The sequence below is a fragment of the Bacillus rossius genome, unplaced genomic scaffold (genome assembly GCF_032445375.1).
Source record: "Bacillus rossius redtenbacheri isolate Brsri unplaced genomic scaffold, Brsri_v3 Brsri_v3_scf350, whole genome shotgun sequence".
NCBI classification, from domain to species: Eukaryota; Metazoa; Arthropoda; class Insecta; order Phasmatodea; family Bacillidae; genus Bacillus; species Bacillus rossius.
Window position 1 is genome coordinate 1 of NW_026962536.1, and position 13,474 is coordinate 13,474.

Below are 13,474 nucleotides of genomic sequence, written 5' to 3' on the forward strand. Positions count from 1 at the left end.
TAATAGGGAGCCCATTATAGCTCCTGGTTCATTAGGATTGTTATCGCTTCTCGGCCTTTTGGCTAAGATCAAAGTGTAGTATCTGTTCTTATCAGCTTAATATCTGATACGTCCTGCATCGCAGGACCAGAATATTAAACTGATTTTTGGAACAGGGCGGAGTGCTAGGGGCTTGCCCCACCTCCGCCGCGGGTTGGCCCGGTATTGCAGTACCACCGGGATCGGCCCACCACAAAATGTAATAAACTTTAAGTTTGTTTTAAATGTAATAAACATTGTTACCAACTTGTAAGAATGGATGATAGTGAAAAATTGATTGTTGTAATGTAATGTGCCCAAGTGCAGAGACAATACAGAAAAGTCGTGTGTACATTCAACAAATGAAGAGGAAGAGAAAGCTGATCCAGTAGGTGCTGCCAGGGGGCGGCCGAACAGGAACTACAAGGATGCCCAAGGGACGAACTTGGAATGCGAGAACATGTAGGAACTTAGCAATTTTGTGTGCAGAATAATAGGAATTAATTATTTTATTTTATCATACAATGTAGTGCTTGTTGTGAATGTTTAATAAATTTAGCTGTGTGAGAAAAAATTCAATATAATTAACAATTAGGCAGTGTTAAATGATAATAATGATGATGTATTGAAAATGTATTTTGTCATGTCGATGCGTGAGTTTATGTAAGTGTGTGGTTAAGGCTTGTTGTGAAACCTTTTATTACTATTATTGTTATTCATTACTCATGTTAATATTTGTATGAATTGTATTGACTTTTTTTTATCTGTTGAACTACATGTGTTTGGTTAATGGAGTTTTACAATGTGCAATATTAATTTTGATGTGTATTTTAAGGGATGTTTCTCGGCCTTTCGGCTAAGATCAGAGTGTAGTATCGCTTCTCGGCCTTTTGGCTAAGATCGAAGTGTAGTATCTGCGATTTCTTCTACACTTTGTCTTGGCAGCATTTTTTGTGACGGATTGCCCCCGGACCTGGTCCGGGGAGTGCGATTGACCCCTGCTGGCCACTGCCTAGTGCATGCCAGCATGGGGGCACATTGCTTAGGCAAACGTTAAATATCTGTTTAGATTAAAATTATATTGACAATTAAAATGTAATGTATAAAGTCAACTCTCCCATGAGAATCATTCTTGCCTTATTGAAACTGCAGTTAATCTAAGGGGACCAGCTTGTGCTGCAGCAAGTGGAAAGTACGGTAATTGTAAGAGCGTTGTTATGGATATACCAAGTTTTTTGTTTATTGCTGGTGAATAGTGATTCATTTGGATTGTAATACCTCGTGTCACTGTAATTGAAGATATTATCAATGTACAGACCATGCTTGTGCATGTGTGGTGTAGAGTATGACGGCTCGTCGAAAGTGTACAGTCGTTTATGGAAGTCAGTAGACCTTGTTATAGCATTTGATTTAGTAATAGGGAGCCCATATAGCTCCTGGTTCATTAGGATTGTTATCGCTTCTCGGCCTTTTGGCTAAGATCAAAGTGTAGTATCTGTTCTTATCAGCTTAATGATCTAGCCCCGAGAAGTGATTAGTTAAATAACTGTGCTCAAGAAAAGATCGTCGCAGAGGTGTTCGTGCTGTATTCACTCCGGCACGAAACGACCATACTTCCAGCAGTTCCGAGGATGGATCGACTGCTGCTGCGCCTAGGGAGGACATGGGGAACTACATGGAGATAAGGTAGGTGGTAGTCTGGCACTTGTGTTTTGTTTTTTAAGTAAGTTCTTGTGGCCATCTTGTTTATTTACTTGTTTTCTTTCTGCAAGCTTTCGGCCATCTTGCATTAATTATTTGAATTTCTATTTGTCTGGCCATTTGTTGTTTGTTTATTTGAATTAAATTCGTTAATCGCGGCCATCTTTTATTGCAAACATTTAAAGTTTAACTGTTACATTTAATTTTGTTAATATCTGCATAGCTTTTTGTACCTGTTAAAGTAAAGTAACTACCTATCTCGCCTTTAATTTTCCAAGTGCCAAACTATCACCTAGTAATTCCTGCAACTCAGTGTTTTGTTATGTAAGCCCCATTTCAGGTTCCCGACTGTAACTTGCATTCGTGACTCGTAGCTTTTACTGTTCACCCAAAATAATTTTGTTTATTTAAATTCTTTTTCAGTAATACATTTTTCCGAATAATATTTAGTTGCTTTTCATATATATATTAAATTAGAGTCAATCTTTTTACTGCAGTTCCTATATTTAAATAACCACATTTAATTAATACCTGTACTTGATCTTGCTGTTTAACATTTAACTTCCTACCCACAGTCTCGCCCTTGTGTTTGAATTTTTTAGCTCGGGCAAATACCACATTTAATTTTTTCCTCAATTTAACTAATACCTTCAAGGCGAGTCGCGTAACTACAGTCGAAGATCGTCGCCCCTAAAGGCCTTTGGAACCCCTTCCCAAGTGTATCTTGTTTTTCTTGAGCCTGTGTAATTGTTTTTGTCCTGTCTCCTGACTGTGTGTGTTCAATGGCCGACAGTCCCTTGTGAATAATCTGTGTGCATCCTATAGTTTCTGTTAAGTTTTTTGCCTGTCTCTCAATTTTCCCATATTAATAATTCAATTGTTCAACATTTAAAGTAATTTTCTGTATTTATTTTGGCTTAAATTCACTTTGCTCGCGATAATTATATTGCCTTGTGCCCAGGCATATCTAGTGTAATCGTGTTTAATTCTGATTTGAATTCATAACTAGGGGCAGTAAATAATTCCATATTCAGAGATTTAATTTTTCCCATTAATAGTTTCAGTGTATTTTGTGTCTGCTTAACTTTAAATTCAGTTTTTCGCGACCTCGTGGTTGAGTTATTTAGCGAGGTCGGTCGCCATTTTTCAACTTCCTTCTTCTTCACAGATGCTTCGCATGTGACTTCCTGTTCGTGTCCATGGATATGCACACCAGGGGTTGAGTGTTGTGGTTTGTCTTGTGTTTATTGTAATTGTTCAGTGACTTGTTTTTGTGCTTGAATCCGCCATATTGCTTTCTTTCGAATTAGCTAAAATAAATTAAAGTACTATTTATTTCTATATTTACCTTGCTGATTAAATACGCCATATTGTTTTCAGAGTAACTATTAATTGGTAATTAAAGTAATACTTATTGAATATATCTATCTATTATTATTATAATATTTATTTAATTAATTGAATATTCCTTAATTTTCTTGCAGATTTAATATATTTACCTTTTCATTTTTATCCATAGTAATTAACCAATACATCTCAAATCTTGCTGTTGAATCTTTTAACTTAATTCCCATTTACATTCTTATAGCATCACCTCAACCATATTTATTTAATTAATTAGTTTCAAGCACCTGTACCTGTCTTATTTGTTTGTATATTTTGTTTCCTTTGTAGTGCTGATCGGTAAGTGAGTAACTGTCTCTTGTCTGTGTTGTGCTAGTATTTGTGTTGCGACTTTTGTAAGTGTTCTGTTGTTGTGTTTTGCTCCTTCCAGCACTCTAGTGTACTTGTGTTGTAAGGCCCAGCCCTTGACACATTTGTACACCCCCCTAGTGTTCCAGAAACCTAGGGCACAACCAGTGACCTTGTAGTGTCTTGAGCCGCCTGTGTAGTTCTTCTCAGGACAGCGAACTGCTCCAGAAGCGGTCGTCGCTTGTCTGTTTACAGCTGCCCAGGAGAAGAGTGCCTGACTCTTAGCCCGGCACTCGGCTTGCCGCTGCACCCCCGGATTTGACTGTTGCTTCTTGGTTTACCAAGTAGCAGCCCCACCGATTGTGACTTGTGATATTTTCTTTTTAGTGGCCTGTACCTGATTAGTTTTAAGTAGAGTTTTATTTACCTTTCAGAGTTTATACTTTAGTAGAGTTCTATATATTGTTAGGTGGTTAATTGTTATATTTTCAGAGTCTATTGTTTCCTTATTTTTCAGGGTACTCTATACATACCCTTAGTGTTATCTTGTTATAAGAGTTTGTATATATTGTTCTTTTACAGATCTAGTTGTTTGCTGCTGTGCGGCTGTGTTGTTCTCTTTTTGTTAGTGTAAGTGTTTTTCAGGATGCCCGTGCGTCCCAGCTTCGTGGCGTTGCCGGCCCCAGAGGAGATCCATGCCCTGCGTGTGTGCGGCTTCAGCAGTTCGGGTCTGTCTTCGGACGACTGGCTGATCTGGCGGCGCATGTGCGCCGGGCGCATGACTCTGCGGGGCTATGGTTTCGCTGTGAGTGGATTTGTAGGCCGCACGAAGAGATCCGGTCCCTGAGGGCAGCAAGGCTGCATTTTGAGACGGTGCACCCGGGCCGGGGCATCGAGCCGGCGCTGCCGGAGGCGGATGGTACGGACTCGGATCTCGCGTCTGATGATGAGGAGGAGGATGAGAGGGTTGCCGTTCGGGAGATGGTGTCCTTGGTGCGTGACCCGGGTGAGCCGGGGTGCCTGCGCGTGCCGGTGCCACTACCGGCCGAGTTGACGTGCATCCTCTGTGGGACGCATGGCTTCGGGGCTGAGGATCCGGGGGCGGTATTCAGCATGGTCGGACATGTGGAAGCACATGAAGCGACACCACCCAGAGGTGACTGCGGTGGAGTTCCGCTGCAGGTTCTGTGCTTCCGCATTTTCGGGCGCTGGATATCCGCTGAGGGTGGCTCAGAACCACGTTGCCAACGTCCACAGAGCTGAGGTGCGGAGACTCGCGGCACGCCAGGCGCGAGAGGCAGGCCTGGCGCGCCAGCACGGACTCCACCTGCTCGTGTGGCCCGGCGGGAGGCACGGCGCTCCTCAGATGAAGACGCTGATGATCCGCAGCCCCGGCCGTTGCCGCCGCGGCTGCCGTCTCCGGTGCCTGGTCCCTCCCACCGTCTCTCTCCGCCTGCACGAGAGGAAGGCCAGGAGACATGTGTTGTTTTGCCCCCCAGGAAGAAGAGACGGACATCACCTGGACCCGTCACGCCGGCGCGCGACGATGCAACGGGGAGGGAGGCTTTGTTTCTGTGCCGCAGGAAGAAGCTGTCACTGTCGCTCCGCACGACACCCCTCCCTGGATCACCGGCACCCAAAGGGACTCCGGCACCTGCGCTCCCGCAGGTGACCACCAACGAGGAGGAGGCGGCCCAGCTTCTGTCCAGAATGCTGCCGCTGCACCCGAGGCCATCACCAGGCCCGGCGTGCCGTCCCTCCTATACCGAACGGGAGGATGTCCCAGCGCCGGCGCCGGAGCAGGAGTGCATCGGAGTAGAGGAGGAGAGAGGAGAGGGTCTGCCACCCAGGGACTGGCAGACCGGAGATGCCCCCAGTATGTCTCCTGGGGGAAGCACACCTGAGCAGCGGACTGCACCGGAGTTGCACGTGGTGCCAGCCCACCTCATCAGGTTCCCACTCCTGCACTCGGAGGGAGGAACCCAAACTGATCCAGACCATGATGAGGAGCTGCCAGGAAGATGTGAGATGGGGACGCAGACGGAGGATGACGTCGCCCCAGAGCAGGAGGCTGCCGACGCGGCGGTGCAGGCGGAGGTGCCGGCGCCGGTGGAGCCAACTGTGGGCGTGGTCGGGGGGAGGGTGCGGCCTCCCCCGGCCGCGCGGGAGCTGTCTGGGTCCTGGCGTGGGGCTGCCCACCCAGAATGCCCGGGAGGTACGAGAGGAGGTCCCCCGGGCGCGTCACGGCCAGCAGCCCAGGGGAGAACCGCCACCAGGTCCGAGGACCGCCCAGCAGAGGCGGCAGACCACCAGTCCGCCTCGGAAGACGAAGGAGAAGACGGCGAACCCGAGGTCCGGCCCAGCCAAGTCCAGCTGGAGTGGATGGCTCGGATCTCGGCAGCCGAGGAAGACTGGGAATCCCTGGAGCACGTCTGCGACGAGTACACGGAGTTTGTCGTCGCCCTCAAGGTACGAGAAGAAGAGGGGGGCGCGGCACGTGCTCCAGGGGGTGGCGAAGGAGCGAGGGGTGGCCGGGAGAGGGCCCGGCAACCCCGCCCGCCAGCGCAGGCGGCGGCCGGCATTTGCATTTGACGGGGAGGCCGCCGCCAAGATCCAGAAATTGTACAGGGCCAACCCCAAGAAGGCGATGCAGGAGATCCTGGAAACAGAGTCTCCCTATTGCCGGATTGCGGGAGCCCGCCTGCAGGACCACTTCACAGAGACATTCTCAGACCATGGCTACGAAGTGGGTCCCACGCCTGCAGGTTGCGCACTGGCACACGATGATCCGACAGAGGAGGAAGTGGACGAGCTGGCCAGACCATTCACCACCAGGGAGGTCGCGAAGAAGCTCGCCCGCACCAAGAACACGGCACCTGGGCAGGATGGCATCAGGTACAATTTGTTGAAGAGGGCTGACCCAGGTTGCCACGTGCTTGCGGCCCTCTACACCGCAGTGCACGCCCACAATCGTGTCCCCGGATCGTGGAAGAGGTCCAACACGGTCCTCATCTACAAGGATGGCGACAAGGACGTCCCAGACAACTGGCGTCCGATTGCGCTCAGCACCACCATTTCCAAGCTGTTCCTGTCGGTGGTCGCTGCCCGCCTGGGCGCGTGGGCTGCCCGGACGGGGGCGCATCTCCAAGCAGCAGAAGGGCTTCATGGAGTACGAGGGCTGCTTGGAGCACAACTTTGTCCTGCAGTCCATCCTGGATGACTGCAGGGCGAAGAAAACGCGAGGTCGCCATCGCCTGGCTGGATCTCGCCAACGCGTTCGGGTCCATCCCGCACGCGTACATCCAGCACTCGCTCACAGAGATGAGGGTACCCGAGACGCTGCGTGCCCTCATCGCGGACCTGTACCACGGCGGGACGACACGGGTCCGTTCCGAGGATGGCTTCACGGAGGAGATCCCGATCCGTGCTGGCGTCCGTCAGGGCTGTCCCCTCAGCCCCATTCTCTTCAACCTCAGCATGGAGGCAGTGCTGAGGACGGCCGCCAGAAGGGAGGAAGAGTTGGGCTACTCTGTCCTCGAGCACCACCACGCCATCCTCGCCTACGCAGATGACATCGTCCTCATCGGGCGGGACCCCGAGAGCCTGCAGACCCTGCTGGATGGGGTCAACGAGGCCGGTAACTGGGCCGGCTTGCGCTTCAAGCCCAGAAAATGCGCATCACTTCACATAGACTGCAGGACCGGTCGCCGGGTGATGCGCCAGCCTGGAGCGCAACCTGGGGTGCAACCCACCGTGATGCAGGTTGCCGGGGGTCCCGATCGCCGCACTCGCTGAGGGCGACACGTATCGTCACCTGGGTGTTTCGACAGGTTACCGGAATGCCCAGTCGCCCGAGCAAGAAGTGGAAGCCATGGGGGCAGATCTCGACAAGATCCACGCCAGTCTCCTCGCCCCCTGGCAGAAGATCAACGCAGTCTCGACATTCCTCCAGTCGAGGCTGCAATTCATCTTGAGGGGAGGCCGCGTCAGGAAAGCTGTGGTGACGCGGTTCGACAAGAAGATGAAGAAAGTACTGCAAGGAGTGGATGCACCTCCCCTTGCGTGCCACTCCGCTCATCGTCCACGCCCCAACGCATGAGGGGGGAGCTGGTCTCCTCCCACTCGCAGACATGTGTGACTTGGCCACGGTCACGCATGGCTACAGGCTCCTGACGTGCAAGGACCCTGACGTAAAAGACTTGGCGTGGGCCAGCTTGTTCCAGACAACAAAGCAGAAGCTGGGCAAGCAGGAAATTTCGAAAGATGACATGGTGGGGTTCCTCAACGGGGAGACCGAGGGCGAGTTCAACCGTGATGGTGGCGCCCTGGGGAACCACTGGACCTTCACACGAAGTGCAGGAAGGCGCCTCAAGAAGAGCACAGGAACGAAATGGCGCTGGAGTGAGGAGCTCCAGGAGGTCCAGATGGAAATCCCCGCACCTGTAAGTGCCGCGGGCCGCATCCTGGTCGCTCCCGGGGCACGCTCCCAAGTTCTACCGGCGTCTGGCCACGGCCCGGCGCCAGGAGTACAGAAGGAGACTCGTGGCCCTTCCAGATCAGGGGAAGGCCATGGAACCGGTCTCCCGGAACCCCGCCAGCTCCCACTTCCTCCGGGATGGCAAAGTTTACTCGCTTCGCAGAATGGCGCTTCATTCACAGGGCACGTCTCAACGTGGTGCCCCCTGAATGGAGCTCTGCGAGGACCAGCGAGGAACAAGATGTGCCGGCGGTGTCTTCACCCCAACGAGACGCTGCCGCACGTCCTCAACCACTGCGGCCGCCACTCCGCCGCCTGGCAGCACCGCCACAACTCGGTGCTGCACAGGCTGGCCGCTGCCATCCCGAGGGACCCGGGCGTGGAGGTGCGGGTGAACCGTGCCGTGCCCCACACCGGGTCCTTGCTCCGTCCTGACCTGGTGGTCGTGGACGAGCCCAGGAAGAAGATCTCCATAGTGGATGTCGCGGTCCCGTTCGAGAACCGGAGCCAGGCTTTGGATCTCGTGCGGACCACAAAGACGACGAAATACCAGGGGTTGGCAGACACACTGACTGCGCAGGGCTACACAGTTTTCAACGAGGCCCTCGTTGTCGGGTCCCTCGGATCCTGGGACCCGTGCAACGACTACGTCCTCCAGCAGTTACGTGTCCGCTGGAGGTACGCACGGAAGATGCGGCACCTCATGGTGTCTGACGTCATCAGGTGGTCCCGTGACATCTACACCGAGCACGTCACGGGCCACCGTCAGTACCAGGTGGAGGCGCCGCCTGCCAACCCGCAACCAGTCCCAGACCAGGCCCCCGCAGTCCGGGGGTCGTGGCCGTGGGAGAGGACAAGGTGGTCGTCGACCAAGGGGCCAGACCAGGACCACAACCATGATGTGGGCCCCGGGCGCTGGAGCCGCGGTGCCCGCAACACCCGTGGTTCGTGCCCCAACAATCGGCCACTCGGCGCCGCACCGCTGGGGGGCACCAGCCCCCCACCGTTGGACCACCGGTGGAAGGGGGGGGACCTGAGAGCCCCCCCGACGAAAACAGAAGTGCTGCCGGAGCGCACCAGCGCTCCACCGTTGGACCACCGGTGGAAGGGGAGGGACGCAGGTGCCCTCCCGCTGAAACACAGAAGTAGATGGCCATGGAGGGCACCAGCCTCCCACCGTTGGAATCACCGGTGGAAGGGGGGGACTTGTGAGCCCTCTGCAGAAAACTGAAGCAGAGGCCCGAGTGCCCCAGCACTCCGCCGCGGGATCAGCGTGGGAGCAGGGTGCCTGTCCGGGCCCTGTCGTGTGCCAATGTGTGTTTGTGTGCGGACGTCTAAGTGTTGGACCGATAATGTTGTGGTTGGACCCCTAGATTTAGTTGACGAGGACGCTTTTGCCCCCCACCCTACCAGGAAGTATCAATCATGCCTGAATGCCATCATTGTTCACACTTGCAATCTCCACCACGCAATAATAATATCTACCTATTTTACACCACAGTTAAATTTGCCACTGTTCCTGCTTCCACAATAGTCATGCACCATTAATAGCCACCCCAGCACAACACCACACCTAACTCACAATTAAAATAGAGCCACACACGTTTAATAACAATAATTTCCCTATGAATTTGTAAACTTAATAGCACATATGCAGCCACTGCCATAAAAAAGAAATAAAACACCAGTCACCTAATATAATGCACTCCCCATAGAGCCACATGCGGTCACTAACTATAATTCCCCCTGACATTGTAAACTTTCCTAACATTTTTGTCTCCAGCACAATAACGTACAATTAATATAACAGCAACAACAGACACCTAAAATAAATCACTCCTCGGTTTAATAATAACAAACTTCTTCTAATACCATATATACAAACCACTAGTCAAAATAGCACACTTTCAACCTCTAACTTATTAATTAAAATGCCACACAATAACCCAAGCACTTGTAACTCTTAGTAAACATCACCACAAAACTAATTACACATGTATGACCCGCCTTACTCTCAATATTGTTAAACTCACCTAAACCCACCCGTCGTAACATCACTCCCCAGTTTAATGATTTATTTTCTCCCATCCCCAATAATAACAATTAACCTGAATCTCCCCCTCTCAACACACTTCAATCTGCCTCTGCTTCTAAAATAGTCATGCATCATTAGCAGCCACCTCACCACAACTCAACACCTAAATCACAATTAAAATAGAGCCATATGCATTTAATTACAATAATTCCCCCCTGACCTAGTGCACCTGCTTAACACTGCCATAAAACACAAATATAAAACAACAGCATCACCAGACACCTAAATAAATCACCCCTCAGTTCAATAATTTCAAACTTCTTCTAATCCCATATACAAAAACCACTAGTAAAATAGCACACTTTTAACCTCTGACTTACTAAATCAAATGCCAAATAATATCCCAAACACTTGTAACAAATAGTAAACACTACCACACAACTAATTACATTTGAACATCCTACCTAACACACAATACAGTAAAATTCACCTAAACCACCCATCGTAGCATCACTTTCAAAACTAATGACTTTCTCCTCTCCCCAATAATAAAAACAACATTCAACCTAAAACAACCCCTTTCAAGAAACTGCAATCTAATTTTCCCTGGTAAACAATACTATCTAAATAGTCTAAAACAATCATTTCTTTTAAATTGTTATTATTTGTTACTTCTGAACAGCTTGCCCCCTCCATCTGAGATATTTTAAGTTTGTGGGTGTTAGACACCTTGTTGTAGTTTATTAAAACTTATGTATTCTACAATGATGTTACTTAAGGTTTGCAGGTGTTAGACACCTTGTTTTCCATCAATACTCTGCACAATGTCTAATATTTAAAAGTTTTCAGCCCAGAGCTTCACTCCACATATAACATCATTACTTGAAATATCTTAAGTTTGCAGGTGTTAGACACCTTGTATAACGCTTCGTGCGAGCTCTTCTAGCAAAAATTTAATTTTTTTATTTTTTTATTTTTCATTAATTTTCTTTTTCAGTGCTATGTATGTTCTCTTTTCTCTTACAGGTTTGATCATTATTTTAAGTTTGTGAGGGTTAGACCCTCTGTATAATTTTTATTTCTCTGCTGTGTATCTTCATTCATTTCCTTTCCCAAGTGTAACATGAAGTATTTAAGGCATGCTTAGATTTGCAAAGTTGAAGGCCAGTGCCAAAGTCTGTTCTCAACCTTAACTTCTACTTCTCAACAGCAATAACTGAATGCTTGTTTACAAGATTTATCCTTGCATTGGCTACTATGCCAATTTTAACATCTAGCATCTGTGGTAGGAAGGCCCCCAAGTGTGTGTGCGGGACTGACCTGAGGTGACTGGGTGGTAAGGGTCTGTCATGAGCAGGCCTTTAGTGCCCCTAAGGCTGCCACCCTTTTTACTTTCAATTTATCTGGTGCTTGTTCTTTGTAATAATGCATGGCCACAACAACTGGCACTTCTACATTAATGTTTAAATTCACTCCCCTAACTATCATAAATCTTAAAGAGGAGTGGGGAAATACACCCCTGCCCAGGCCTGGTCTTGCACACAACAGGGATTGTGCACAAACTGTAGGCCAGCATTCAGAACCTAATTACAGTCAGGTTAACCATTAGGCTCCCGCCCTCATCGTGTCCATTCCTCGGAGTGATGCGGTGGGGGCGGGGGGGGCCACGGCGTATAGGGGCCGTACCCTGGCTGGGGCGGCACCGCGTCGTGGCTTGTAGGGACTTCAATACCTTCTGGTGTCCATGTTTGGTTGGTCTCTCTGAGGCGGCCAAGTGTGCATGCCCTAATAGCTTGTTAGGAGAGCAGTATGGAGGCACTGTGATGTAGAGGGTGGGGGGGCAGCCATAGCTGGGTTTCTTTGGGGCAGGCAGCCTGCCCATTAAACTAAAATATCTTAAGTAACTTCAGGAGGGGCTACTCCCCGGAGTAAATTTAGTTGTGGTAAAAGTGCATATGTGTGTTTAAATTATTTAAGGACCGCGGGGAGCTAGGCTCCTTGTTCGTGAATATTTTATATCTTAAGAGGGTTTTTGTTTTCTTTTCTTGCAACAGACTAGTTCTGTTTTAAACGTAACTTCTTTCTTTTAGTCTTGTTAGTGACTTTGCGGGGACTAGTTCCCTTTTTAACGTAACTTCTTACCTCCCGCCTTTGAGGGAGGGAACCGGCCCCAGGGGCACGGTGGGATTAGTTTCACTTTAATTCTCCCATAATCTTTGGTTTTCCGGGCGCTAGGGTGCCCCCTTTTTTTCCATTTCCTAATATGTGTTTTTAATATTGTAAAGGGTTTTGAGATATTGCTAATAAATAGCTTTCAAATTCTGTTCTTATCAGCTTAATAACTGATACGTCCTGCATCGCAGGACCAGAATATTAAACTGATTTTTGGAACAGGGGCGGAGTGCTAGGGGCTTGCCCCACCTCCGCCGCGGGATGGCCCGGTATTTGCAGTACCACCGGGATCGGCCCACCACAAAATGTAATAAACTTTAAGTTTTGTTTTAAATGTAATAAACATTGTTACCAACTTGTAAGAATGGATGATAGTGAAAAATTGATTGTTGTAATGTAATGTGCCCAAGTGCAGAGACAATACAGAAAAGTCGTGTGTACATTCAACAAATGAAGAGGAAAGAGAAAGCTGATCCAGTAGGTGCTGCCAGGGGCGGCCGAACAGGAACTACAAGGATGCCCAAGGGACGAACTTGGAATGCGAGAACATGTAGGAACTTAGCAATTTTGTGTGGCAGAATAATAGGAATTAATTATTTTATTTTATCATACAATGTAGTGGCTTGTTGTGGAATGTTTAATAAATTTAGCTGTGTGAGGAAAAAATTCAATATAATTAACAATTAGGCTAGTGTTAAATGATATAATGATGATGTATTGAAAATGTATTTTGTCCATGTCGATGCGTGAGTTTATGTAAGTGTGTGGTTAAGGCTTGTTGTGAAACCTTTTATTACTATTATTGTTATTCATTACTCATGTTAATATTTGTATGAATTGTATTGGACTTTTTTTTATCTGTTGAACTACATGTGTTTGGTTAATGGAGTTTTACAATGTGCAATATTAATTTTGATGTGTATTTTAAGGGATGTTTCTCGGCCTTTCGGCTAAGATCAGAGTGTAGTATCGCTTCTCGGCCTTTTGGCTAAGATCGAAGTGTAGTATCTGCGATTCTTCTACACTTTGTCTTGGCAGCATTTTTTGTGACGGATTGCCCCCGGACCTGGTCCGGGGAGTGCGATTGACCCTGCTGGCCACTGCCTAGTGCATGCCAGCATGGGGGCACATTGCTTAGGCAACGTTAAAATATCTGTTTAGATAAAATTATATTGACAATTAAAATGTAATGTATAAAGTCAACTCTCCCATGAGAATCATTCTTGCCTTATTGAAACTGCAGTTAATCTAAGGGACCAGCTTGTGCTGCAGCAAGTGGAAAGTACGGTAATTGTAAGAGCGTTGTTATGGATATACCAAGTTTTTTGTTTATTGCTGGTGAATAGTGATTCATTTGGATTGTAATACCTCGTGTCACT

General features: G+C 48.5%; 2 non-coding genes and 3 pseudogenes across 2 annotated transcripts; all 5 read left to right on the forward strand.

The window, feature by feature from the left end:
• The first annotated feature begins 42 nt into the window (after nt 1-42).
• LOC134544256 (U2 spliceosomal RNA) lies at nt 43-235 on the forward strand. The gene has a single exon (XR_010077646.1). It is a non-coding gene; the product is annotated as a U2 spliceosomal RNA (small nuclear RNA).
• A 657-nt stretch (nt 236-892) lies between these two features.
• Nucleotides 893-1,059, forward strand: LOC134544263 (U2 spliceosomal RNA; annotated as a pseudogene).
• Nucleotides 1,060-1,473: 414 nt separating this feature from the next.
• Nucleotides 1,474-1,664, forward strand: LOC134544260 (U2 spliceosomal RNA). The gene has a single exon (XR_010077647.1). It is a non-coding gene; the product is annotated as a U2 spliceosomal RNA (small nuclear RNA).
• A 10,553-nt stretch (nt 1,665-12,217) lies between these two features.
• Nucleotides 12,218-12,399, forward strand: LOC134544258 (U2 spliceosomal RNA; annotated as a pseudogene).
• Nucleotides 12,400-13,063: 664 nt separating this feature from the next.
• Nucleotides 13,064-13,228, forward strand: LOC134544264 (U2 spliceosomal RNA; annotated as a pseudogene).
• Nucleotides 13,229-13,474: the final 246 nt, after the last annotated feature.